The sequence below is a fragment of the Mus musculus genome, chromosome 10 (genome assembly GCF_000001635.26).
Source record: "Mus musculus strain C57BL/6J chromosome 10, GRCm38.p6 C57BL/6J".
NCBI lineage: Eukaryota > Metazoa > Chordata > Mammalia > Rodentia > Muridae > Mus > Mus musculus.
Genome location: NC_000076.6, coordinates 52,963,402 through 52,990,891, shown reverse-complemented (window position 1 = coordinate 52,990,891; position 27,490 = coordinate 52,963,402). Strand labels below are relative to the sequence as shown.

The 27,490-nt window shown below is 39.9% G+C and overlaps 1 protein-coding gene across 1 annotated transcript in view; it reads right to left on the bottom strand.

The window, feature by feature from the left end:
* Positions 1 to 27,490, bottom strand: part of Slc35f1 (solute carrier family 35, member F1) — a 421,122-nt gene that overhangs the window by 120,731 nt on the left and 272,901 nt on the right. The gene's annotated exons all lie outside the window — the stretch shown is intronic.

Genomic DNA, 27,490 nt, shown 5'->3' with positions numbered 1-27,490 from the left:
TTCCACCCCTGCTTCGTCACTCTCCAGTGCCTCCTTAAATTCCTTAAATCCATCAAATTCATATCATTTTCTTTCATTATTATTACATATACATAAATAAATATAGCCTGCTGAGTCTTTTTAGCATTTCTTATATTTATGTGTGTGTGTGTCTGTCTGTCTGTCTGTGTGTGTGTGTGTGTGTCTGTGTGTGTGTGTGTGTCTGTGTGTGTCTGTGTGTTTAGGGATGACCACTTGGGATTGGATAATCTATCAGGAAACTCATTCCTAAGGAAGACTGAGTCTCTCTCTATATATATAGCCCTGATTGCCTGTAGCTCTTCATTCAGGGTTAGCTTTTGTTAGATTTTCCCCACTTCCAGATTTTCAACCACGTGGACATGTTAACTAATGGAATTGTAGAGGTCTTGTTTAAGCAGCCGTATTTTAAATTTTCATGGCTGCAGCCACCCAGTCGCATATAGAAGACTTAGTTTCTTAGCAGAAGTCCTGGTTTTCTTCCTCTTACAATCTTTCTGTTCCTTCTTTCCTGATGTTCCCTGACCTTTAGGGGTGGGAGTTGTGTTGTGTGTATCAACCTTTGTCACTTGTTCTCTGTATTTTGACTAGTTGCAAATTCCTGTAATGATATCTGTTTGCTACAAAAGGAAGCTTCTTTGATGAAGGGTGAGACAGACCCTTATCTGTGGGTATAAGGATAAGTACTCAGGCTGCAGTTAGGTATTCATACTGATTTAGGCAAGTGGCAGGAGTGGTTTCTCTTGTTATTCATAGTGTCAAAGCTTGGTAGGATTCTGGATCATTTTCTCCCTTGGCAGCTGGCACGGTACTTCCCAGTGCTATGAAACAGTCCCTCGGGAGGAAGCTTCCACATCGCATCCAGTTCCAATTCGTCCAAGTTCTGTGTCCAGAACGTTTGGTGTGTGTGGTGTCTTTAGCAATGGGAAGAAGCTCTCTGAAGCTCCTGGGATCAACAGTAACAGCTTATGTTGTTTTGGGAGTCTCTTCCCCTCCGCTAAAAACTCAAAAGAAAGTTCGTCACATCTGGGGCTGAGGATTTTGTGAATTTATGGCTCTTAAAAATAGCAATATTGGGCTGGAGAGATGGCTCAGAGGATAAGAGCACTGACTGCCCTTCCAGAGGTCCTGAGTTCAATTCCCAGCAACCACATGGTGGCTCACAACCATCTATAACAGGATCTGGTGTCCTCTTGTGGTGTGTCTGAAGATAGCAACAGTGTACTCATATACATAAAATAAATAAATAAATCTTAAAAAAAAAAAACAGCTATATCATCCCAGGTGGCACACCTTCATTTAATGTGTATGTTTACACATATATTTGTATATTATATACACATTTTAAGTAAATATAAAATTACATTCCCTATAGCTTTTTCAAACATCAGTTATGTTGTTTATTCCTCTTTTCTTCCTCTCCCTCTATATTATCATCCCTCCCCTGTTCTCAGCTAAATCCTACCACCCTATTTTTTCCATTTCCCACTTCTTAGCACCTTTTTTCTAGAGTTCCATCTCTCCACCACTTGCACCATGACGCTTTGTGTGAACTAAAGTTTCTTGAAAAGCCTAATCCGTGTTGAGGCTCTGCAGATAGGCTTGATAGACTTTCTCTGATTGTGGAGTACTGGAATGTTGGACATGAAACTGAGAGCTGAAACTATCTTATGTTCTCTTTAGTGCCCTTAGAAGCCATTTATCACCCGACTCTGGGTCTGATCTAACATCTGTTTGACTATCAAGTAAAATGTTTGGAGTGTATTCACTTAACTGGCCGCTGGTTTCTATCACTAGTTTTTAAAATGTCATCAGATGGCATTTAAAACTGTAGCAGCAATTTCCTTACCTTGCCATAACCCAGCTGTCTGGTTCTCCACAAACATATTTGATAAATGTATTGATTCATGATTGTCTTCTGTTTTGTGGCTAAAGGAAGGTTATGTAATCATTTCCACAGTGGAACATGCTATTTAGGAAAGAGTCAAACCTGTGTTTCCAGTCACTATTCAATAGTTTAGGACTCAGAACAATTGATTTTATTTTCCTGTTGGAATGATACCTGTGTTACATATAGAGTTGAGTACAAAATGTCCTCCATGGGCTCTGGAGGCTTCATCTGAAGCCTGGGGCATAAATTTCAGGAGATAAAGGGAATTTTAGGAGCTGGATAAAGTGTGACTATTACACATTTCATTCTGTCTTCTATCTATCATGAGCTGAACAGCCCTGCCAGGTGAGCAGCCTTGCTACATGGTCTTACTGCTACAGTGACTTCCCTTACTATGGGTTCAAGATTGGCAGAGCCAAGGACTATAGACCAACTGCGACTGTGAGCCAAGATAACTCCTTCTTTTTTTAAATAATAAATGAGTTTAAAAATAATCATTCAGTTATTTTGTCATAGCAATAGACCTGATTGGTACAATTTGCCACTCAGTTTATTTTAAATTTTACCATCACAAGCCTAACATGCATATCTCACAATGATAACTGGATATACCCTTTCATGCCAGTAGTGACTTTTCTTACAATAATAAGGCTTTGTAGTAAAGCTTTAGGTCAGGCATGGTGATTCCACCAGAGGTTCTTTTATCCTTGAGAAGACTTTTTGCAATCCTAGGTTTTTTGTTATTCCAGATGAATTTGCAAATTGCTCCTTCTAATTCTTTGAAGAATTGAGTTGGAATTTTGATGGGGATTGCATTGAATCTGTAGATTGCTTTTGACAAGATAGCCATTTTTACAATGTTTATCCTGCCAATCCATGAGCATGGGAGATCTTTCCATCTTCTGAGATCTTCTTTAATTTCTTTCTTCAGAGATTTGAAGTTTTTATCATACAGATCTTTCACCTCCTTAGTTAGAGTCACGCCAAGATATTTTATATTATTTTAGATACAATTTGCTAAACACATGAAACTCAAGAAGAATGAAGACTGAAGTGTGGACACTATGCCCCTCCTTAGAATTGGAAACAAAACACCCATGGAAGGAGTTGCAGAGACAAAGTTTGGAGCTGAGATGAAAGGATGGTCCATGTAGAGACTGCCATATCCAGGGATCCACCCCATAATCAGCATCCAAACGCTGACACCATTGCATGCACTAGCAAGATTTTATCGAAAGGACCCAGATGTAGCTGTCTCTTGTGAGACTATGCCGGGGCCTAGCAAACACAGAAGTGGATGCTCACAGTCAGCTAATGGATGGATCACAGGGCTCCCAATGGAGGAGCTAGAGAAAGAACCCAAGGAGCTAAAGGGATCTGCAACCCTATAGGTGGAACAACATTATGAACTAACCAGTACCCCGGAGCTCTTGACTCTAGCTGCATATGTATCAAAAGATGGCCTAGTTGGCCATCACTGGAAAGAGAGGCCCATTGGACATGCAAACTTTATATGCCCCAGTACAGGGGAACGCCAGGGCCAAAAAGGGGGAGTGGGTGGGTAGGGGAGTGGGGGTGGGTGGGTATGGGGGACTTTTGGTATAGCATTGGAAATGTAAATGAGCTAAATACCTAATAAAAATGGAAAAAAATAATAATAAGGCTTTGTATGGTGATCAGCCTAAGCCAATGGTCAGCCAGCATATGATGTGACCAAGACCGCTAGCTATGCAAACTCCATTGAACTTTGCCTTTATTTCTTTTTCAGTATAAACTTGACTGTATCTTCCCTGTATAGCCATAATGAAAATAAACTTCTTTTCCTCTTCACTACCAATTTATAATTTGTTCTTCATTTGGTCTTCTGAGCCTAATGGCTGATACTTCTGACACTCCTCTCCCATAGTGCTGTTTGGCTCATACTGCCTTAGTAATTCTACATAGATACAAAACTGTTCTCTTTGTTCTATGTCTTCCCATTTCTTTTCCCCCTATTATACTTTCTGTTTCTATTTTGCATCTTCTTTCTTACTATTTTTTAAAACATCCTATCTACAATTGAAGTGATGTAGTATTTTTCATTCTTTGGCTTATGAATAGCATTCCATTTTTATATGTATTGATAGGTTCAAGTTAAGTAAAAACCCATATTAATCACAACAGCATTGTCATGGAAACAGACATAAAAACAAATGAAATAGAACTATAAGCCTAGAAATATCCCAAGTATATATGGTCAAATAATTTTGACAAGTATACTCAAAAAAACACAATGAGAAAAATTCTCTTAATTATGTTAGGAAAACTGAATACATGCAACAGAATAAAATTAGACCATTTAGCCCACATACAAAATAAAGTTCAGTAGAATAAAGAACTAAACATAAGACAGACATTGGAAAACTCTTAGAAGAGTATAGCTGGGGCAATGGTGGATCAGAACCTGCAAGAGTGACCAACTAATAACTGGTCCAACTTGAAGTCCAAGTCACAAGTGGGGGCCTGTGCCCCCCCCATATACACAGAGTCAATGAAATGATTCCTAATGGTATTCTGCTATACTCATAGATTACGTCATCGTCAGAGAGGCTTCCTCTGGCAGGTAATGGAGCAGATGTAAAGACTTACACTCAAACACTAGGCAGAGACTCAAGAAACCTCATGGAATAAGGGGAGAAAGGAGTGTAGGAGCCAGAGGGGTCAACTACACCAGGAAAACACGAATGTCTTAGGGCCCAATGTGCTCTATCACTAAGGAAACTTTTTATAGCCTGATTTTATGAAGGCATTTTCTCAATTAATGTTCTGTCTAAGATAATTCTAGCTTGTGTGTCAAGTTGACATAAGACTAGCTAGCACAACAGCTCACAGAATCAATTATTCAGGGCTCATAGGTGCTCACAGAGACTGAAGCAGCAATCACAGAGCCTGTGGGTCTATGCTAGGTTGTTTGCATAATTCTGTGCTTATTTAGCTTGGGGTATTTGTGGTTCTCTTAACAGTGGGAATTGGGTTGTCTGACATCCCAATTTTGCCTGCTTTTGGCATCCTTTCCCTCCTATTAGGTTGCCTCATTCAGCCTTGATATGAGGCATTGTACCTAGTCTTATTGCATCTTGTTACGCCATGTTTGCTTGTTATCATCGGGAAACCTGCTCTTTTCTGAAGGGAAATGGAGGAGTACTGGATCTGGGGAAGAGGAAAAGTACAGGGAGACCTGGGAGGAGTATAGCAGGAGAAGACGCTGTGATCCAAATGTATCATATGAGACAAGAATACATTTTCAAAAAAGAGGAGGACAGAAAAACAAAACTCTTTGGCCTTCTGAATGAGTTTCTTGATGTCAACAACAGGTGCAGGAAACTAACTAAAAACTGATCCATCCCATATATACCTACCAAACCCAGACACTATTGCATATGCCAGCAAGATTTTGCTGACAGGACCCTGGCATAGCTCTCTCTCTTGTGAGGCTATACCAATGCCTGGTAAATACAGAAGTGGATGCTCACAGTCATCTATTGGATGGAACACAGGGCCCCTAATGAAGGAGCTATAGAGAGTACCCAAGGAGTTAAAGGGGTCTGCAACCCTATAGGTGGAACAACAATATGAACTAACCAGTAGCCCCAGAGCTGTATCTCTAGCTGCATATATAGCAGAGGATGGCCTAGTCGGCCATCAATGGGAGGAGAGGCCCTTGGTCTTGCAAAGATCATATGCCCCAGTACAGGGGAATATCAGGGCCAGGAAGCAGGAGTGGGTGGGTTGGGGAGCAGGGTGGGGGAGGGTATAGGGGGTTATGGGGATAGCATTTGAAATGTAAATGAAGAAAATATCTAATAATAAAAAAAAAACCTGACAAGCTGGACAAATGTGCCAAACTGAAAACCACGTATGCCAAAAGAAACAATCAACAATATGGGTAAGAAAATATTTGTTAATCATATCCAGTAAGGGGTAAATTTCATATGTATATATACATATATATATATGTACATGATGTATACGCGTAAGTATATGTATTGGCAGGCAAGTGAGCCATACAGACAGACAGAAGAACTGGAAAAGCTGAATGAGTCCAAATGCTGTGAAACTCAGAATTAGAATGGTAGGAGCACAGCCAGCGCACTGCCTAACTACTTGCTCTGGAACACATAACCATGATACTCAGAGGACCATAGCAATCAGTCATATAGCATTAAATCCTGGAGCTCTCCATTCTAATGAGGTATCTAGATATGCTCAGCCAATGAGCTTCCCTTCCTGGGCATTTCTTCCTACGAATCCCTGGTTCACTCTGAGTAAGGTATACGCATTCACACTCGCCATCAAATAAGGCAGTTTGAACAAGTATGGACCATCTCTTCATCAAAAATCAATACGGGGGAGGGGCTTTGTTTTAAAAAGCCACACCCAAAAAAGGCTCCTCTCTTTTCCAGTCCCTCCAAACTCTCAGAACTCACTAGGAGCCAAACCAGGTTCTGCCCCCTCCCCTGTCCCGGGCTTTGCCTTCCACTTCTTAGCTGGTAAATGGGTGCCCTGAGGGGAAGCTCAGACCAGGGACCTCATTCCCACCTCCCATTGTTTTGCCAGTGGTGCCTGGGTACATGGGAGACTGAGAACCACAGCAACTGTCCCAGACTCTGCTGTTTCTAACTCCAGAAAAAATGTGAACTGAGGACCCCTGTTACAGACTATGTTCTTCCTCCCCTAAGCAGTGTGCTGGCGGGGCTCAGAACACCCCAGTGGCAAGGCAGACGCTTAGCCTGGCAATTGTACTTATACATATTTACTCCTCAATAGCTATATGACACACATACACACACACACACACACACACACACACACACACACACACACACACATGCATGAGAGTGTGCTTGCATGTGTATGTGTGTGTATGTGCATATATATATATGTATGAGACAAACAGCAGCAACAGAAAATAAATGCTGACAAAGGTGAGGAACAATATGCACTGTTGAAAAAAATGTTAATTGGTAACACTGGTAGGGCATTCCCTCAAAAAGTGAAGAAGAAAAAACCTAGCATATCACCCACTGCAGTACCAATCAACAAGGGAGCAAAATGATCACTTCATACATGTGTGTTTGCACCCTGCTCAGTATCAAATCAGTCATAACACTCAAGGTCTAGAATTAACCCAAGTGTCCAGTACTAAATGAATGGATAAATACCAGAGAGAAGGAGGCAGGGGGGAAGAGGGGAGGAGAGGGAAGGAGGGAGGGGTGTTTATAGATATGTTGTTTATCTTTTTAAAAGACTTTTTCCTAGTCCATTGAGTTACTAATGTTTCCATAGCTTCAAGAACTTCAAAGAGAAGTGTAGTTTTTTTTTTTTTTTATACTGTCTTTTTCTTTGGGTAGACTTTAGCAAATGAACAGTTTGAAAGAGAGCAGAGATGTGGTACTATAAAAGGCATTTTGGGGGGCTTGGTAAATGTCAACCGGAGAATAGAGCTGAACATTTTGTAGGGAGTCTGTGAGTTGGGGAGTCCTCGTTAGACTTGAGTCCTTAGGAGAGCAGCACAATGAAGCAATCAGACTAAGAAGTGAAGTCTTCGGGGAGAACTGACTGACTATTCAATGGCTTGACCCAAAGTGAATTAAACACACTGTGCAGCGTTTACAGAGGAACCAGCCAATAGGAGTTCAAGCTGTTATTCTTGAAACTACTGTGGGTGGCAACGTCCAGGGACAGTGAGTGACCTAAGTCAGCATCTTTTCATGTGAGGATCTGGCAAATGATTCATATACAAGGAGTGAGAGGAGAGCTCCCCTCTGCCTGTAACAAGGACTATTTCTAACTCCCACTTGAGAAAATTCTGCTTTCTGGCTCATGCACCTTTTAGATTAATGTGCTTCCTAAAATTGAAATGACTCATTAAAATCTGTACTTTGAGGGAGCTGGTGGCTTGGTTCACACATTTCTAAGAGAGGTGCTTCATCTGGAAGCTTCTGGAAAATTCTTTTTAACCACCCACACCCTGGATACCTAGAGGAAACATGACTTCTGAGCTGTCAAGGAAAAAACCCAAACAGAGCCAAATGGAAGTGTTGTTATCATCAGAGAAAGCCTGTCGTGACCAGAGAGTGAGCAGTAGTAAAAAAGGCAAGAAAAATCCAACTTCTGTTTGTAATTTCTTTTCCACTTACATGGCAGAAAACTGCTCTCATGACTTGGACACAATTTCAAGTCCTACTTATTTTGGCATATATTTGGAGGAGAGGGCTGGATTAATAGAACACTTGTTGGTCTCTGTGAAAATGATGACAGGGAAAGGACTAGAAATAAAACCATGCTCTCAACACTGAGGGCTCCATTTGACAGGAAAGCAAGCCCAGTTTCTGAGTTTCTGTGGAGGGGAAGGCCAGAGAGTGGACATGGTCGCAGGTCACGTGCTTGCCTTGCACAGGGTGCTGCTACGTGAATTATCTCATTTTACAGTTTGACTCAGACAGGAAGCAAGAGTAGTGAGCAATCCCAGCTGCATACTCCTGAAGAAAATGTGTTAGGTCCAGAAGGTAGAGATGGGATGATATAGAATGAGACCTGAACAGGAATGGACAGGGATTGATAATAGAACGGTGCAGTCTTTGAGGGAATGAATGACTAATTATAGAAATTGCTGCCCGTTCTGGCTTTAGAATACATAGTCCAGACCCCAGGAAGCTAATTTTGGTTTAAGCTAGCTAGACAGGAAGAATTGGCCCTTGGGTAATGCAGACAAGTCTCTGAGTTTATCACCCATCCTGGAATGTATTGCATGTCACCTCATTTAGATAGGCACAAATTGCTGGTCTTAATGTTGCGTTTGTTTGTTTGTTTGTTTGTTTGTTTGTTTGTTTTGGAGTATGTGTGTGTGTGTGTTTCCCCCTGAGAAAAAGACTCACTGTGTACTACAGGCTGGTCTTGAATTCAGTCATCCTATTTCCACCACCCTGATCACAGAAAGATGCCCATGTCCATATTAACACCCGCTTGCTCACTTTTAAATTTCTAGAAACTAGCTTGGTAGCTAACATACCAAAGCAACCAAATAAACAAATCCTTCTGAATTAATGTCAGGAGCAGCGAAGCAACACATATTTATTATTTGAAACGTGGGCAGACTCGTTCCCAATAAATTTGGTCAAAATTAAAAACTTATTTTTACCTTCGACATGTTTATTTTGTTAATGTGGAGATTAGGAAAGGAGTAGGGACGACAGTGATTTACATGGCCCAGAGGAATAAGTGAATTTAATTTTTAAAAAATGCAGATATGATACCATGAAAAATAAAGGAAGCCGAATGAAAATCCACTGTGGTAACTACCTAGAGCTGAGCTCCTGAGAAACAACTGGGAAGAAAATCAAATAGGGGATGCTGAGGATGCTACTTATAAAGAACACAGTACTGTGTTCTGTGCCATGCTCTGTACTCGGTGTGGCTGAAATGAACTCAAAAGAGTTTCCTCCTTTCTTGGCACCCATATCCTACATGGAGTAGTTAGCATCAAACATACCCAAAATGCAACTCCAGACCCAGCAGGGCATAGATTGTCACGTGTGTACATACACACATGCATGTGGTGAATATATGTATAGAAGTGACAACTGTACACATGGCTACACAGAGAAGTTGAGCAGGTCACATGCATATGTCCCTGACCAGAGGCGACCAAGAATAAAACTTGCAAGGCCAAATTTTGTATGCTGCAGGTAAATGTCAGAACAAAGTCTTTATGAAAATAAAGTGTGTGTGTATGTGTGTGTGTGTGTGTGTGTGTGTGTGTGTGTGTGTGTGTTTGGGGGGCTTGAATAGAGAGTTGAATGAAAATGAAATGATACCATTTTTGGAGGTATAATTTGAATTTATTCATGCTAGACAACTGTGGTGGTTTGAATAGAAATGGACCCCATGAATTCATAGCTTTGAATGCTTGAGTGGTGCTTTTTGACAGGGATTAGAATTGTGGCCTTGTGGGAGGAACTATGTCGCTGAGGATGTGCTATAGGGATTCTAATGCCCAAGCCAAGCCCAGTGTCTCTCATTCTTCCTGCTACCTGCTGAGATGTACCTCTCAAGCGTCATGTCTTCCTGCCTGCCACATGCTTCCTGCCATGATGATAAAGAACTAAATCTTTGAATGTAAGCAAACCACAGTTAAGTGCCTTCCTTTATAAGAGGTGCTGTGGTCACAGCATCACTTCACAGAAATAAACTTCGATTAAAACAATAATACATGCCAAATTTTAATAAGAATATATATATATATATATATATATATATATATATATATATATATATATATATATTACCAAACAAGAGAAAACTAACCTTTGGCATCACAGAACTTAAGACACAGAAGCTTAGAAAGATCAGTACTAAAGTTTGGAGCTGAGATGAAAGGATGGACCATGTAGAGACTGCCATATCCAGGGATCCACCCCATAATCAGCATCCAAACGCTGACACCATTGCATACACTAGAAAGATTTTATTGAAAGGACCCAGATGTAGCTGTCTCTTGTGAGACTATGCCGGGGCCTAGCAAACACAGAAGTGGATGCTCACAGTCAGCTAATGGATGGATCATAGGGCTCCCAATGCAGGAGCTAGAGAAAGTAGCCAAGGAGCTAAAGGGATCTGCAACCCTATAGGTGGAACAACATTATGAACTAACCAGTACCCCGGAGCTCTTGACTCTAGCTGCATATATATCAAAAGATGGCCTAGTCGGCCATCACTGGAAAGAGAGGCCCATTGGACTTGCAAACTTTATATGCCCCAGTACAGGGGAACACCAGGGCCAAAAAGGGGGAGTGGGTGGGCAGGGGAGTGGGGGTGGGTGGATATGGGGGACTTTTGGTATAGCATTGGAAATGTAAATGAGCTAAATACCTAATAAAAAATGGAAAAAAAAAAAAGAAAGATCAGTACTCTCAGACACAAGTGCCTTCCAGTTGAGTGAGTGACGGAGGGTGTAGCCAATTGAAGGACACTGTGATGCTCAAGAGTAAGCCACACAACATTATCCGGGCTATTGTTGTTAGTATTACAAATTCACTGTTTCAAGTCTGATTCTCGATAGAATCTGGAAATCTATATTTTGAAGTGAAATGCTATCATGTTAAAACTGCTTTCAAATATTCTGGATTTTTATAACCAGTGCACAGGTCGAGTAGAATATTATCTGTAGTCCAGAATTGGCCCTGCAGACTGTCAGCTTCCTCCTTCCATGATAAAATATAACATAAAATAACAGTATAACAGTATATAACTGTATACATTTTGTATATATATATAAAGTGGACAATCAGAGAATACCTGAAGCTATAAGTAATGGATGCCTCCCACAGGAAACTGCATCCCAATCAAAGATGCTACATGGATGAACTAGTACGTTGTTTGGTTTTGGCATTTCTACTCATTTTGTAGCTAGTAGCTCTTTTGAGACTTTTTTCTCCATCTGTGTTTCCCTGCTGCTTGCCCTTAATTCAAATTGGTGCCAGCTTTGTTTTAGTGCCTTGGGAACTCAGGCAGGGCCAGTACATAAGTAGCCTGCAAATCTTCCTGGCTTTTATTTTTCCCAAGCCTGAGACTATAGAAGTTGGTTGCAGAAGTAAAGGAAGAAGGATTTTGTGGTGTAAGCATTCTAGGATAACCAAGGGACAAGTAGCTCTTATATCCTCATATAGCCATGAGAGAAATTACTCTCAAAGCTTGGTGCCACAGGCCTGTAATCCTAGCTAATCCATGAGCCAAAACCATTGCCTGCTGGGCAATCTAGTAAGAACCTATGCCAGAATAAATAGTAAATATATGTCTGGGAATATAGCTGAATGGTGGAAGGCTTGCTTAGCATGCATACAGACCATGGCTCAATCCCAGCATGCCAGAGGTAGAAGAGAAACAGTATGTTTCAGAGGAGTGAGCATCCTCTATCTCTACCTCTTCTTCATGTTATGGCTATAGCATGCTCTACAGGCAGCTTTAAAAGCCTGTACACCAAGCATTCCATCAGACATGACAATGGGTAGTGTCCTACCTTCTGGAGCCTGTACCCCAAGCATGCCATTAGACATGACAATATGTAATCTCTTGCTGACTAGAGTCTGTAACCATGACCACAGAACCTTTGTCTCATTCCTGACAAAGAAAAAGTTCTTGTAGGGCATTCAGAAAGGGAGAACTCCTATTATGAACAAAGTGAGGTTTTCCTCTAAGTAGCTAAACTTAAAATAGGTGGAATCACAGATAATGAAAAGAATCTTGTCTCCTCCACAAGTAGCTTGCAACTGAAACTCACCAAATTTTGTTTGTAGGTTTGTTTGTTTGTTTGGTTGGTTGGTTGGTTGGTTAGGGGGCATCTCTCTGTAAACATTTAGGTTAAATGCTTAGCAGGGAGAAAGAGGAGAGAGAAGTTGGAACATTGTTGCCTTTCATGGTCTTTGGATACTGGAGAGGGAACGCTCACCTAGAATATTTTTTCCCTTCAGAGGATACTAGAGAGACTGTACTCAAGCCCAGAACTTAGAGACCCTGGAACTAGACCTCTAAGAGTTCTCTGTTTATGTATGGTGGAACGTGGTCTTAGAAACACTTAAGAACCTCTCTTCATAATTATTGCAAGATGCACTCACACTGCAATGGATGGGCTTGTGTGGTCTTTACAAATATGAGGCAACTTGTGTTCTCTGACCTAATTTTAAAAATACCACACTCAAGAAAGAGCTTGAAATATCTAAATCACACTCAAAACAATTTAAACCAGTTCTTAGAGCAAACAGTGTGGTGGCTTACCAGCAACTGTACAGAAATCTCTGTTGGAAAAAAATCCTCAGTTCTAAAGGTAGAGATGGAAAGAAATTTATTTCTCATTCAGAGAGAGACAGGAAATGAATGGGCAATTAAAGATTAGCTAGTATTTTTCTTGCAAGGAGGAAAAGAAAACAAAAAGGAAACTAAAGGGAAAGAATGATAGCAGAAAGAATGTTGGGCTTGAGGTAATTTGCCAACACATCTGCTAATATAAAATTAATTGCAGTCACGGACATTGAGGCTATCTAGATAGCATCTGCAGTCAGGCTGTCTCTTCTAAAATAAACCAGATTAGCACTCACACTCACAAGAGCTTACTGGGGAAATTCATACTGTAAATTTTAAGTATGTATTTTGAAAAACGGTTGGGTTTTTATTTGTTTGATTTTTTTTGCTGTTTTGATTTTTTTGTTGTTTTGTTGTTTGTTTGTTTTTTTGCTTGTTTGCTTGTTTGGTTTTTGTCATCATTGTTTTATGGTCACTGTCAAGTACTGGAATGACAATTTCAAGTGCTGTCATTTCATGGGTTATATTGAGGATATCTCTGAGATCCTTTGCATGTTAACAGTGAACCCTCATTGTCGAGAATGCCTTCTGAGTTTGGAGGTGAAATTTGCCTTGAGCTTTATCTCTGGATTGGAGCTTCAACTTAAACTGTGACCATAAAACACAAACATGCTACCAATCACAGGCCTTCTGTGATGGATGTCAAACCTGCCACCAATCGCAGGCCTTCTGTGATGGAGTTCAAGCATCCCACCCATCACAGGCTTTCTATGGTGGATTTCAAAGGCACTGAGAAAGCTTTAGAAAACAAATGTCTCCACTGTGGGTAGGATCTCAAGATGTCTGTGGTAATGGTAGTAAACTGCAGTGATCAGAGCTGCACAGTGTTTCTTATTTTGAAAACAGGTTTTGAGAAACACATTTAAGTCTTAGAGCTAGACCAAACAGAAATCCTTCCAAAGTGAGCATTTCTAAGAAACAATAGAGCTTAACATCTCGGTGTGAACATGGAAATCCCCACAACTTAAGTTCTACTACAATGGCCTTTCATTGTTAAATTCAGGCAAAAATATGTATCATATAAGTTTTTGTACAATATGTGTCTTTGATAAGTTTTCAATGGTCTTTTGAATGCTTCTGTACAGTGAATATAATATAATGTAAAATGCACACACACATAACATAAACAATCACTTCATTTTGTAAAAATAAATAATATAGAACATCCATGTGTATTTACCCCCTGATTGTTTTTAAATTGATTTTTATGCTTGGGTTTATTGATGCTTTGTGTTTAAATCATTCTCTACTAAATTTTTTAAACCTAAATGAATAACAAAGGATTGATGAAGGAAATATGCAGAAAAATTAATTTAAAGCAAAGATATAATACAAAGTATTGCCCTAGTGTGGGGAGCCGCCCTCACATCGCCGTTACAAGATGGCGCTGACATCCTGTGTTCTGAGTGGTAAACAAATAATCTGCGCATGTGCCAAGGGTAGTTCTTCACTCCATGTGCTCTGCCTTCCCCGTGACGACAACTCGGCCAATGGGCTGCAGCCAATCAGGGAGCGACACGTCCTAGGCGGAGGATAATTCTCCTTAAAAGGGACGGGGTTTCGCCATTCTCTCTCTTGCTCTTGCTCTCTTGCTCTTGCTCTCTTGCTCTCTGGCTCCTGAAGATGTAAGCAATAAAGCTTTGCTGCAGAAGATTCCGGTTTGTTGCGTCTTTCCTGGCCAGTCGCAAGAACGCGTGTAAGACCCTAGTCAAAAGTTACTTCCTTAAGACTTAAAGTAGATAACTCATTATACAGAATATTTTGATCTACCAGTCATTGAAAGACATTTGGCCAATTTTCATTTTATGCATGTTGGGACAAGTTGACAAGATTTCTACAAGCACAAGAACTTTTGATTAGCTAAACTTTCAATTGGTAATAACATTTATTAACATGACTATTTAATAACTTTTGTTTTTAAATATTTATCAAATATACTTATAGTAGCTCCCCTTTTATTTACTTTTTTTTTCAAGTTGCCGTTTTTCTTAACCAACTGGATCTAATCACATGTGGCACAGGCATGGGTAGGTGCTATGCACTGGGGCATGAGCAACTATTCCACAATGTCACTATCCCTTCTTATGTGTTCTCTTTCTATTCTTTGGAGCTGAGAAAACACAATATTCTAGTGTCTAAAAGTAATTTTCTCTCTTCTAAATCAACACAAGAAAGTTACAACATTTTAATCCTAGGCACACTGCTTCCTGATTTAGATGCTATTATTGTGTGTGCTCCCTCTTGTCTTTTTTGTTCAAACTAGAAGCTCAGAAGGAAAGCCATATTTTTCTGCTTCATGTGATTAATATTTTTTCATAGCTTTGCTCTCCTATTCAGTCATATTCTTTGCTTAGCATTTCTTTTTTGATCATAGAACCGTTTTTTATCTTCTGGAAGCACGGGCTTTGGATTTCTGAGTCTTCCTGTAGCAAACTCTATTCTAATTTGCCTAGAAGTATCCAAGGTATTCCTTCATTTCAAAACTAGTGTGTGACGTCAGGTTTTCTCAGGTTACTATACCAGTTTATAAGAGTTACTGCTCTTCATCAGTTTTAATTATTGGCTGGTAGTCTGTCTCTCTCCTTGACTCTACTTCTATGGTCTGCAGTATCATGACACATTCAGATGTGGCTTTGCTTCTGTTTTCGTGCTTTTTATTCCCTAGATCTTCAGAATTGAGGAATTTGAGAATTTTGTTAATTCTAAAAGTATTTGTTCCTATCTTCCCCCCCCCCCCCATCTTTCTAATCTCCTTTTACAGTCATGTTCATGTTGCATGGTCTTGTGGGAACTAAAAAGGGGGCCTGGGAAAGGAGGAGGAGGAAGGACCCATGTCCTGCCAGAGTTCCACCTATGCTCTGTACAGGTGGTCATGGGAAGGCTGCCAGAGGCTTTCCACTCAGCCCCAGGTGGGCATCCAAGCCTCTGACCCACTCGATGTAGAGTGAGCAAGAAGCAGCCCAACTTGGGGGTCCCATGGCCATACCCTGTAGCCCTGGGCTTATAGGAGAGAGGGAAGAGGGAAGAGAGGTTCCTACACCAGCAAGAGTGAGTGCAGCCTTGATGAGCAGAGACTGTTTATGGTTTTAGAGCTTTACTGTAGAAAGGCATGGGGAAAAGAGAAGGTAGAAAGAGAGAGAGAGAGGCTGGCCATGGCCAAGAAGAGACAAAGGGGGAAAGGAGAGAGAGAGGAAAGGTTCGAGAGAAAGAGAGTAAGGGAGAGAGGAGAGGTCAGGAGAGGAAAGAGGAGAGGAGAAGACCAAGAGAGAGGAGAGAGGAGTGGGAGAAGTGAGAAAGAAGTAAGAGAACAGAGGAATGAGAGAAGTGAGAGAGCAAGGAGGGGCCAAACAGCCCCCTTTAAAGTGAGCTGCTATCTTTTCTGTTGCTAGGTAGCTGGGGTGGAGATTAGCCTGAAGGTCAGAAGCTTGGGACATTGCCTACATGACTTCTAGCCATGTTTCTCTTGTGGGGGCTGTGGGGGGTGGTAACTTAGACAGGAGCCAGAGTTCCAGGAGCATGAGAGAACTCCTTTTGTCCCATGTAGATAAGTTATGACCACTGGGTCCTGGGGTTCAGCATCTCAGCTCAACTGGAGACCAGCCTGTCTATGCATAGCCCAATGCCCCGCATGGTCTCATCCTCATATCAGTGAACAGCTGCTTCATGTTTCTGTCTTTATGTTATTGTGATGCAAACTTAAAAACACTTGTAAGAAATCACCCTGTTGACTAAAGTTCTCTTCCTTGATAACTAAAGTTCTCTTCTAGTGGAAGCAGCTGTTTAACCCCAGAGGGCTAACTAACTGAAACCATTGCTTTCTATTTCTAGAGATGGCCATTGTTTTCTGTTTATTTGTAATTTTTCCTTAGAAATGCCTGATGAATTTTTGATGATCTCTTCCATTGTCATATAATGAGAACTTCCTTTCTTTTATTTTCTTCCTTTCTTTCTCTTCCTCCCTTCCTTCCTCCCTTTCTTCCTTCCTTCCCCCCCTCTCTCTTTCTTTTGTTCTTTCTTTCTTCCTTTCTCTCTCTCAGTATTTCTTCAATGCATTTACTTTAATTCTCCTATTTCACAAATCCAATATAAGCAATCTTTTCAAATACTATGGTTTATTATCATGCAGGATTTTACTTATGGTGCTTCCACACTTGATTTAACACTAAAAAAAAAAAAAACCAAAAGCTAAGCAGCGTAATTCTTATTTCTCAGAACTGGATCTATAGGGATTCTTTGAGATCTAAGTTTAAAGCACACCCTTCAGCAGATCTATAATTGTTTATACCAAAGACCCAGGGAAATTTTCAGTCTATAACTACTTAAATTTTAGCTCATGGTTTTGAAGTCATATAAATAATACATTTCCTAGTTCTAAATATGCACACATACAAGTTTATAGTTAGAAATTCCTAGAGGAGGATTCTCTTCAATTGCATGATTCCAGTCAGATCAAACAAGTACAAAATCCTTCAGGGTAAAATTTATTCTAGTTTATCATTGGGGGTGGAGTTCCTCAGTAATTCAACATTTATTCTAGTAGCTGTTTATATGTAACTCATTTGTTGAGCTCCAGGCTTTCTCTTCTGAATACCATGTTAGTGTCTAGAAGTCATAGATGCAAGCATCATCAACAAAATACAAAAGACAAAAGAGACAATATCAGGTGCAGAAGATACCACAGAAAACATTGACACAACAGTCAAAGAAAATGGAAAAGCACCTAATCCAAAAATATCCAGGAAATCCAGGTCATAATGAGAAGGTCAAAGCAAAGAGAAGTGGGTATAGAAGAGAGTGAAGACTTCCAACTTAAAGGAACAGTAAGTATCTTCAACAAAAGTATAGTAGAAAACTTCCTTAACCTAAAGAAAGAGATGCCCATGAACATATAAGTCTACTTAACTCCAAATAGATTTGACAAGAAAAGAAATTCCTCATGTCACATAATAATCAAAATACAAAATGCACATAACAAAGAAGACCTAATCCAATACTCTTCAAAATATTCCACAAAACAGAAACAGAAGCAAAACTACCCAATTTGTTCTATGAAGCCACAATTATGATTATACGTAAACCACACAAAGACCGAAAAAAGAAAGAGAACTTCAGACCAGTTTCCCTTATATATATATATCAATGCAGAAATACTCAATAAAATTCTTGCAAACCAAATCCAAGAACACATGAAAATGATCATCCATCATGATCAAGTAGGCATCATCCAAGTGATGCAGGCATCATTCAATATACAAAAATCCATCAACATAATTCACTATATAACCAAACTAAAAGAAAAAAAAAACACATGATCATCTCATTAGATACTGAGAAAGCATTTGACAAAATTCAGCACTCTTTTATGGTAAAAGCAATTCAATAAGGCTCATACTTAAACAAGTTAAAAGCAATATACAGCAAACTAGTAACCAACATCAATCTAAATGGAAAGAAACCTGAAGCAATCCCACTAAAATCAGGGACTAGACAAGGCTGTTCTCTCTCCCTATCTATTCATTATATTACTCAAAGTCCTAGCCAGAGAAATTAGACAACAAAAGAGATCAAAGGAATACAAATTGGAATGGAAGAAGTCAAAACATCACTACTTGTAGCTCAAATTTTAGTATACTTAAGTGACCCCAAAAATTCCACCAGAGAACTCATAAATGTGATGAGCAACTTCAACCAATAGGCTGAATATAAAATTAACTCAAACAAATCAATAGCCTTCCTCTACTCAATGGTTAAACAGGCTGAGAAAGAAACTAAGGAAATGACACCCTTCATAATAGTCACAAATAATATAAAATAACTTGGTGTGACTCTAACCAAGCAAGACAAGAACATCAAGTATCTGAAGAAATAAATCAAACATCATAGAAAATGGAAAGATCTCCCATGATCATGAATTAGCAGGATTAATATAGTAAAAATTGCCATTTCTCTGAAAGCAATCTAGAGATGCATCGCAATTTCCATCAAAATTCCAACTCAATTCTTCATAGAGTTAAAAAGAGCAATTCTCCAATTCATTTGGAATAACAAAAAATCAGGATAGCACAAACTATTCCCAACAATAAAAGAACTTCTTGGGGGAATCACCATCCCTGACCTCAAGCTGTATTACAGAGCAATAGTGATAAAAACTACATCATACTGGTACAGAGACAGGCAGGTAGATCAATGGAATAGAATTGAAGACCCAGAAATAAACCCACATACTTATGGTCACTTGATCTTTGACAAAGGAGCTAAAACCATCCATTGTAAAAAAAAAAAAAAAAAAAAAAAAAGACAGCATTGTCAACAAATGGTGCTGGTTCAACTGGAAGTCAGCATGTAGAAGAATGCAAATTGATCCATTCTTATCTCCTTGTACAAAGCTCAAGTCCAAGTGGATCAAGGACCTCCACATCAAACTAGATACACTGAAACTAATAGAGGAGAAAGTGGGGAAGAGCCTCAAATGCATAGACACAAACAGAAAACCAATGGCTTATGCTCTAAGATCAAGAATTGACTAATGGGGTCTCATAAAACTGCAAAGCTTCTATAAGGCAAAGGACAATAGGAAAAAATGGCAATCTACGGACTGAGAAAAAATCTTTACCAATCCTACATCTGATAGAGGAATAATATCCAATATATATAAAGAACTCAAGAAGGTAGACTCCAGAGAACCAAATAACCCTATTAAAAATGGGGTACAGAGCTAAAAAAAAAAAGAATTCTCAACTGAGGAATACCAAATGGCTGACAAGTACCTGAAAAAAATGTTCAACATCCTTAATCATCAGGGAAATGCAAATCAAAACAACTCTGAGATTCCACCTCACACTACTCAGAATGGTTAAGATCAAAAACTCAGGTGACAGTAGATGCTGGCAAGGATGTAGAGAAAGAGGAACACTCCTCCATTGCTGGTGGGACTGCAAGCTGGTACAACCACTGTGGAAATCAGTCTGGTGGTTCCTCAGTAAACTGGATATACTACTACCAGAAGTTCCAGCAATATCACTCCTGGGAATATACCCAGAAGATGCTCCAACATGTAATAAGGACACATGTGCCACTACACTCATAGCAGCCTTATTTATAATAGCCAGAAGCTGGAAAGAACCTAGATATCCTTCAACAGAGGAATGGATACAGAAAATGTGGTAACAATTGAGTACTACTCAGCTATTAAAAACAATGAGTTTATGAAATTCTTAGACAAATGGATGGATCTGGAGGATATCATCTTGAGTGAGGTAAACCAGTCACAGAAGAACACACATGATATGCACTCACTGATAAGTGGATATTAGCCCAGCAGCTCAGAATCCTTCTTAGAATGGGGAACAGAAATACCCATGGAAGGAGTTACAGAGACAAAGTTAGGAGCAGAGACTGAAGGAATGACCATCCAGAGACTGCTCCACTTGGGTATCCATTCCGTAAACAACCACCAAACCCAGACACTATGGCAGATGCCATCATGAGCCTGATGACAGGAGCCTGATATACCTGTCTCCTGAGAGCCTTTGTCAGTGCCTGGCAAATACAGAAGTCGATGCTTACAATCATCCATAGGAGGGAGCACAAGGTCCCCATTGAAGGAGTTAGAGAAAGTACCCTAGGCGCTGAAGGGGTCTGAAGCCCCATAGGAGGAATATCAATATGAACTAATCAGTACCCCAAGAGCTCCTTGGAACTAAACTACCAACCAAAGAAAACACATGGTGGGACATGTGGCTCTAGCTGTACATGTAGATGAGAATGGCCTAGTCGGCCATCAATGGGAGGAGAGGCCCTAGGTCCTGTGAAGGTTCTATGCCCCATTATAGGGGAATTCCAGGACTAGGAATGGGAGTGGGTAGGTTGGGGAACAAGGGGAGGGGAGAGGGGATAGGGGATTTTCTGAGGGGAAACTAGGAAAGGGGATAACATTTGAAATGTAAATATGTAAATAAGGAAAATATCTAATTAAAAGAAACATAAAAAAATGGGGTACAAAGAATTCTCACCTGAGGAATATCTAATGGGTGAGAAGCACCTAAAGAAATGTTCACCATCCTTAGTCATCAGGGAAATGCAAATCAAAACAACACTGAAATTTCACCTCATACCAGTCAGAATTGCTAAGATCAAAAACTCAGGTGACAGCAGATGCTTGCAAGGATATGGCGAAAGAGGAAGACTCCTTCATTGTTGGTGGGATTGCAAGCTGGTACAACCACTGTGGAAATCAGTCTGGTGGTTCCTCAGTAAATTGGACATAGTACTACCTGAGGACCCAGCTATACCACACCTGGGCATATACCCAAAAGATGCTCCAACATATAACAAGGACACATGCTCCATTATGTTCATAGCAGCCTTATTTATAATAGCCAGAAGCTGGAAAGAACCCAGATGTCCCTCAACAGTGGAATGGATACAGAAAATGTGTTACATTTACAGAATGGAGTGCTACTCAGCTATTAAAAGCAATGACCTCATGAAATTCTTAGGCAAATGGATGGGACTAGAAAATATCATCCGGAGTAAGGTAACCCAGTCACAAAATAACACACATGGCAAGCACTTACTGATAAGTGGATATTCATCAAATATCCAAGATACAATTCACAGGTCACATGAACCTCAAGAAGTAGGAAGACTAAAGGGTGGATGCTTCAGTACTTCTGATAGACAGCTCTATTAGCCTCCTGTCAGCAAGCACTGCTTGGTATCTAGTATTGGTGACTGTGTATAGGATGGATCCCCAAGTTTGGCAGTCTCTGTATGACCTTTCCTTCAGTCTCTGCTCCACACTTTTTCTCTAAATTTCCTCTTGCGAATATTTTGTTCCCCCTTGATGCTCCCAGACAACAACTGGACTGGGCACAGGGTCCCCAATGGAGGAGTTAGAGAAAGGACTGAAGGAGCTGAAGGCGTTTTCAACCCTATAGGAAGAACAACAATATCAACCAACCAGATACTTCACCCCTCATAGCACCCAGGGACTAAACCACCAACAAAGGAGGAGTACACATCGAAGGAACTATGACACCAGCCGCATATGTAGCAGAGGGTCTTGTTGGATATCAACGAGAAGAGAGGCCTTAGTCCAGTGAAGGCTCAATTGCCCAAAGTAGGGAAATGCCAGGGCGGGGAGGCGGGAGTGGGCTCATGGGTGGGGGAGCACCCTCATAGAAGCAGAGAGAAGTGGAATGGGATAGGGGGGTTCCAGAGAGGAAACTGGGAAAGGGGACAACGTTTGAAGTGTAAATAAATAAAATATCTATTAAAAGAAAAAATTTACTTAAAAAAAAAAAAACAACTCAAGTTCTGGACAATAGTGAATGGCTTCCATACATCTCAAGGTAAAAAAGACTTGTAACCATTGATTACAATAATGTATGAAGTAAGTGTGCCACATTACATAAAGTTTCTTAGAACTTATATAACATACTATACTTATGAATAATAATTAAAAACTTTGAATTCTGTGACTTAAACCTGAAAATTCTTAGAATTTTGTGTGTCAATGTGACTGCACATAGAAATGTCAATTCTCAGTAAAGTTTTGGTTTTCAGTGTTTCAGGAAGAGTTTTCTAGAAGAAAACATTATCTTCTTTAGGAGTCTAGTAACAAAGATGGCCTCCACTAATATAAGAGTGCACTCTCAAGTGAAATGAGAGATCAAATATAGCACAAGAATTTGAATACAACAAAGAGGCAGAGAAAACAGCTCTTTCCTTCTAGAATAGTACTCTCATTTTCTCCTGTCTTCTCCTGACTCTTGGACCTTTAAATTGGGACTTACACCAACAATCTCCCTTTAGCCTGGTCTTATGCTTGGCCTTTAGATTTTCTTGTTTTCTAGCTTGCAAGTAGTTAAGCCTCAGCCCTAGTAGTTAAGTAAGTCAGATCCTCCTTCTAAACAGAATTCCTTAAGGATTGTTTTCTCTGGGGAGTGCTGACCCAAACAGAAGGAAAACATTGGCCCTGGCCCCCAAAATTTTAATGTGCCTCTGGTTATAAGAAGGAGTGTATAAATATATAACTTGGCAAATACTTAGTTTAATCTTTAGAACAGGGATGAATAAATTTAGTCACGTACCTTCTGCATTTAAAAAATTTATTAGTTTTTCTTAAGCACAGACATAGCATTTTGCTTGTGGCCCCTGTGAAAATATCCCCTCAATGAGAATGTTCCAAACTGCTTTACCTAAGTTAGGTTGTAAGAGAGTTGAGCTGCAAAACCACCATGGGTGAATCTGATTATTGGTCAGCCATAGACCTGGGTCTCTAGTACAGAAATCTACTCTCAGATCAACTGAAATAACCTTATATCTGTCCTGAGACCATCTGGGTCTCTTGGCAGATATTATCAGTCTCCTGTACTTGATTATGGCTAGAAAGAAACAAACTTCTTGCCCTGTATTAAAACCATGTATCTGTTGTTGTTTTTATTCATACACCTTCCCTTAAACTGCTTATAATTCATATACCTTTAAACAAGGTCCCATTAGAAAGATACATTATGATAAGATTCACTTGCAATTTAAACATAACCTTTACAAAAAATAAATTCCTTACATAGGATGGTCAGCTGAACTATATCCAAATTGCAAAGCTATGAGGACATTCTAAAAGCAGCTTTTGAAACAGGATCTTCCCACAGATGGCAAGAAGCTGTGCTCAAGAACTGAGCATGAGATGAGCCAGTGTTCACTGCACCCCAGAACTGTGAAAGGGGATGTCTGGTTTGTGAGATGGAAAGCAGAGAAGTAAAGAATGAGAGATGCCTAGTCTGTAACTCAGGCAATTTCTTCCCACCAGAGATTGATTTGATGTGCATACCTACTAATCTCTCACACAGAAACAAGGAAAGACACTCTTGTATAGGCAAAGGCCATTTTTTTTTTTAGAGTTCATGGTAGAGTCCAAAGAGACTTGAAAAATATAGTAGCAATTTTTTTTTTTAAAAAAAGTTCTCTACCTAGAACAACAAGGCTACAATTGAAGAAGAGTATTTCTAAATTACAAACATTTACTATAAGACTAATTATGAATATTTACTATAACAGTAAAACTAAGAAATCTTTGCAATTTGTATCTACCTGTTAAGAAATAATGAGAAGTTAGGGGACAGTAAAAAAGGAGGAGGAGGAGGAGGAGGAGGAGGAGGAGGAGGAGGATCTAAATCAGACTTTTAAAAATAAAATAAACCAAAAAGAATCAGATCTGAGGGATTATTTTTTGATATGGCATCTTGCTGTGTTGCCCAGGCTCACCTTGAACTTGTGGGTTTAAACAATCTCTTGTCTAAGCTCCCCCAGTACCTGGGAGGACAGATATACAACAATGGTCCTTTTACAAGAGAAAAACCATTAAAAGTAACTCAGCCCATCCTTTTTGTTCCAAGGCTTTTCAGGATGAAACATACAACTGTCTGTGCATAGAGAAAGGACTGCCTAAAGGCAGGTATTGTGCATACATACATTGGATTATCTAGCTTGCTTTAATGACCACCCTCATGCATTTTTATTTAGAAGAAGAAATTTAAACTATGTCTTGCCAGAGGATGGTGAAAGGCTAGGGAGGCTTGTTCTAAGATGATTGAGTGCTATTAGTTATTATATATTTAACAGATCTAATCTGAAATCTCACATTTTTACAGAGTGTGAAGAGATGAAAGAGAGTCTGGAAGTGTGTTTAAAATGCTCTGATATTCATAGAAAATAGGAGAGATTTAAAGTCTGCAGTGGCCCTTAAAGAGGAAAAAAGTTTGTGATTTTAGAGGACCCACAGTAACTTTGAGGGACACAAAGGATTGCCAGGAAGAAATGAATTTGTAACGCAAAGGAAGCCATTCTGGTCAGGTGCATTTATAAAAAAAAAAATTAAAAGACAGAATTAATTGCTTGTGGAAAATTCTTTCCTGAAATTGGAATGATCTTTACCTATCCCAAATCGGGTAGGGGACTAATATCCAATATATATAAAGAACTCAAAAAGGTGGACTCCAGAAAATCAAATAACCCCATTAAAAAATGGGGCTCAGAGTTGAACAAAGAATTCTCACCTGAGGAATACTGAATGGCTAAGAAGCACCTGAAAAAATGTTCAACATCCTTAATGATCAGGGAAATGCAAATCAAAACAACCCTGAGATTCCACCTCACACCAGTCAGAATGGCTAAGATCAAAAATTCAGGTGACAGCAGATGTTGGCGAGGATGTGGAGAAAGAAGAACACTCCTCCATTGTTGGTGGGATTGCAGGCTTGTACAACCACTCTGGAAATCAGTCTGGTGGTTCCTCAGAAAATTGGACATAGTACTACCGGAGGATCCTGCAATACCTCTCCTGGGCATATATACAGAAGATGTTCCAACTGGTAAGAAGGACACATGCTCCACTATGTTCATAGCAGCCTTATTTATAATAGCCAGAAGCTGGAAAGAACCCAGATGCCCTCAACAAAGGAATGGATACAGAAAATGTGGTACATCTACACAATGGAGTACTACTCAGCTATTAAAAAGAATGAATTTATGAAATTCCTAGGCAAATGGATGGACCTGGAGGGCATCATCCTGAGTGAGGTAAACCAATCACAAAGGAACTCACACAATATGTACTCACTGATAAGTGGATAGTAGCCCAAAAACTTAGGATACCCAAGATATAAGATACAATTTGCTAAACACATGAAACTCAAGAAGAATGAAGACCAAAGTGTGGACACTTTGCCCCTTCTTAGAAATGGGAACAAAACACCCATGAAAGGAGTTACAGAGACAAAATTTGGAGCTGTGACGAAAGGATGGACCATCTAGTGATTGCCATTTCTAGTGATCCACCCCATAATCTGCTTCCAAATGCTGACACCATTGCATACACTAGCAAGATTTTGCTGAAAGGACACAGATATAGCTGTTTCTTGTGAGACTATGCCGGGGCCTAGCAAACACAGAAGTGGATGCTCACAGTCAGCTATTGGATGGATCACAGGGCCCCCAATGGAGGAGCTAGAGAAAGTACCCAAGGAGCTAAAGGGAACTGCAACCCTATAGGTGGAACAACATTATGAACTAACCAGTACCCCGGAGCTCTTGTCTCTAGCTGCATATGTATCAAAAGATGGCCTAGTCGGCCATCACTGAGAAGAGAGGCCCATTGGACTTGCAAACTTTATATGCCTCAGTACAGGGGAACGCCAGGGCCAAAAAGGGGGAGTGGGTGGGTAGGAGAGTGTGGGGCTGTGGGTATGGGGGACTTTTGGGATACCATTGGAAATGTCAATGAGGAAAATACCTAATAATTTTTTTTTTTAAAAAAAGACATCAGTTACTGGGCGATCTGGAGTTGTTTAGGTATGCTTATTGTGAGTAGAACAGAATCATCAGGTGCAAGTTTAAACTTTAGAGCTGAGGGTAACTGGAAAGAGAAGAGATCCTGCTGCCACTGTGAGAAGCAAAGAGTGAGAACAGGCTAACAGGAAACAGTCTTGGGAGAAGATGTCGACAGGATGCTTCTTAGAATAGAGAGGAGGTGGCTTTGGAGAGACTCAGGAAGGGGATGGTTAGCTTAACCAAGAAAAGTTCATGTATAGAATCCAAGTAATTTAATAAACACCACATAAAATACAGTATGCCATAGAATCCAAATAAATAGGAGCTGAAGGGAAATATAATGGCCAGAGCAACCCCTGAAGGGATGCCTTTCCTATGTATGATGAGCTCAAAACACTAAAACTTACTCTGAGACTCTGGCCCAGGTGTTTTAAAGGTAGAGACGCTAAACTTGAAATATATGACTCTTAAAATCGATACCAGTGGATTTAAAAGTTTTAAAAAGAATTTTTCAATATGAACCAGAACAGTTATTTTCCATTTTTTACTTTGACTCTGCCAAAAAATTCTATTAGCCAATTAGAAATGATACTTTAGATAATTTGTTATCTGCTTTTCTAATTGCTCTGGCAAAATATCTGACAAGAAGCAACCAAAGGGAGAAAGGGGTTGTGTTGGTTTACAGGTAGAAGGCACATAGTCATCCACCATTGTCACAGTAAGGAAGGCATGGTGGCAGGACCTGAAGGCAGATGGTCACATTATATCCACAGCTAGGAAGCAGAGAGAGGTTGGCAGTTATCCTACTTCCTCCTCTTTATACAATCCTGATGTCTGACCATTTGGGTAAGATGTCCGACCTTAATCAACCCACAGTTTGTGATCTGTCACAGACATCCTTGGTGGCTCTCCCTTAGTGATTCCAGATTGCTAAACCATCAATATTCACCATCACAGATGCTTCCTCAAGTGGAGGTGAAACATCTGTTAAACATCTCCTCCCTTGATCTTCCCATAGGACTTTTCGTTTTGTGCTGCTCTGAGCACACTACTTGTTAAAAGCATTGTTTGCTGGCCATCACGATGGTGATGCTTGTGCCGGAGAAGCTGATTATGTGACTGAACTTGCAAATACCTGAGTCATGGAGAATAGACTAGTAGACTATGGTACATGTATAGATTGGAGGAAATCACATAAGACTTATTGATTTCCTTTAGAAGCCAAATAATGACCACACTGCTATTAGGGCATATTGATTCGAATACCTCACTCTTCCTGATGTCTATTTTTGATTGAGGGAAAAAATGATTTTTTTTTTTTACTGCTGTTGCCTGTAAGCATTTTTCTGT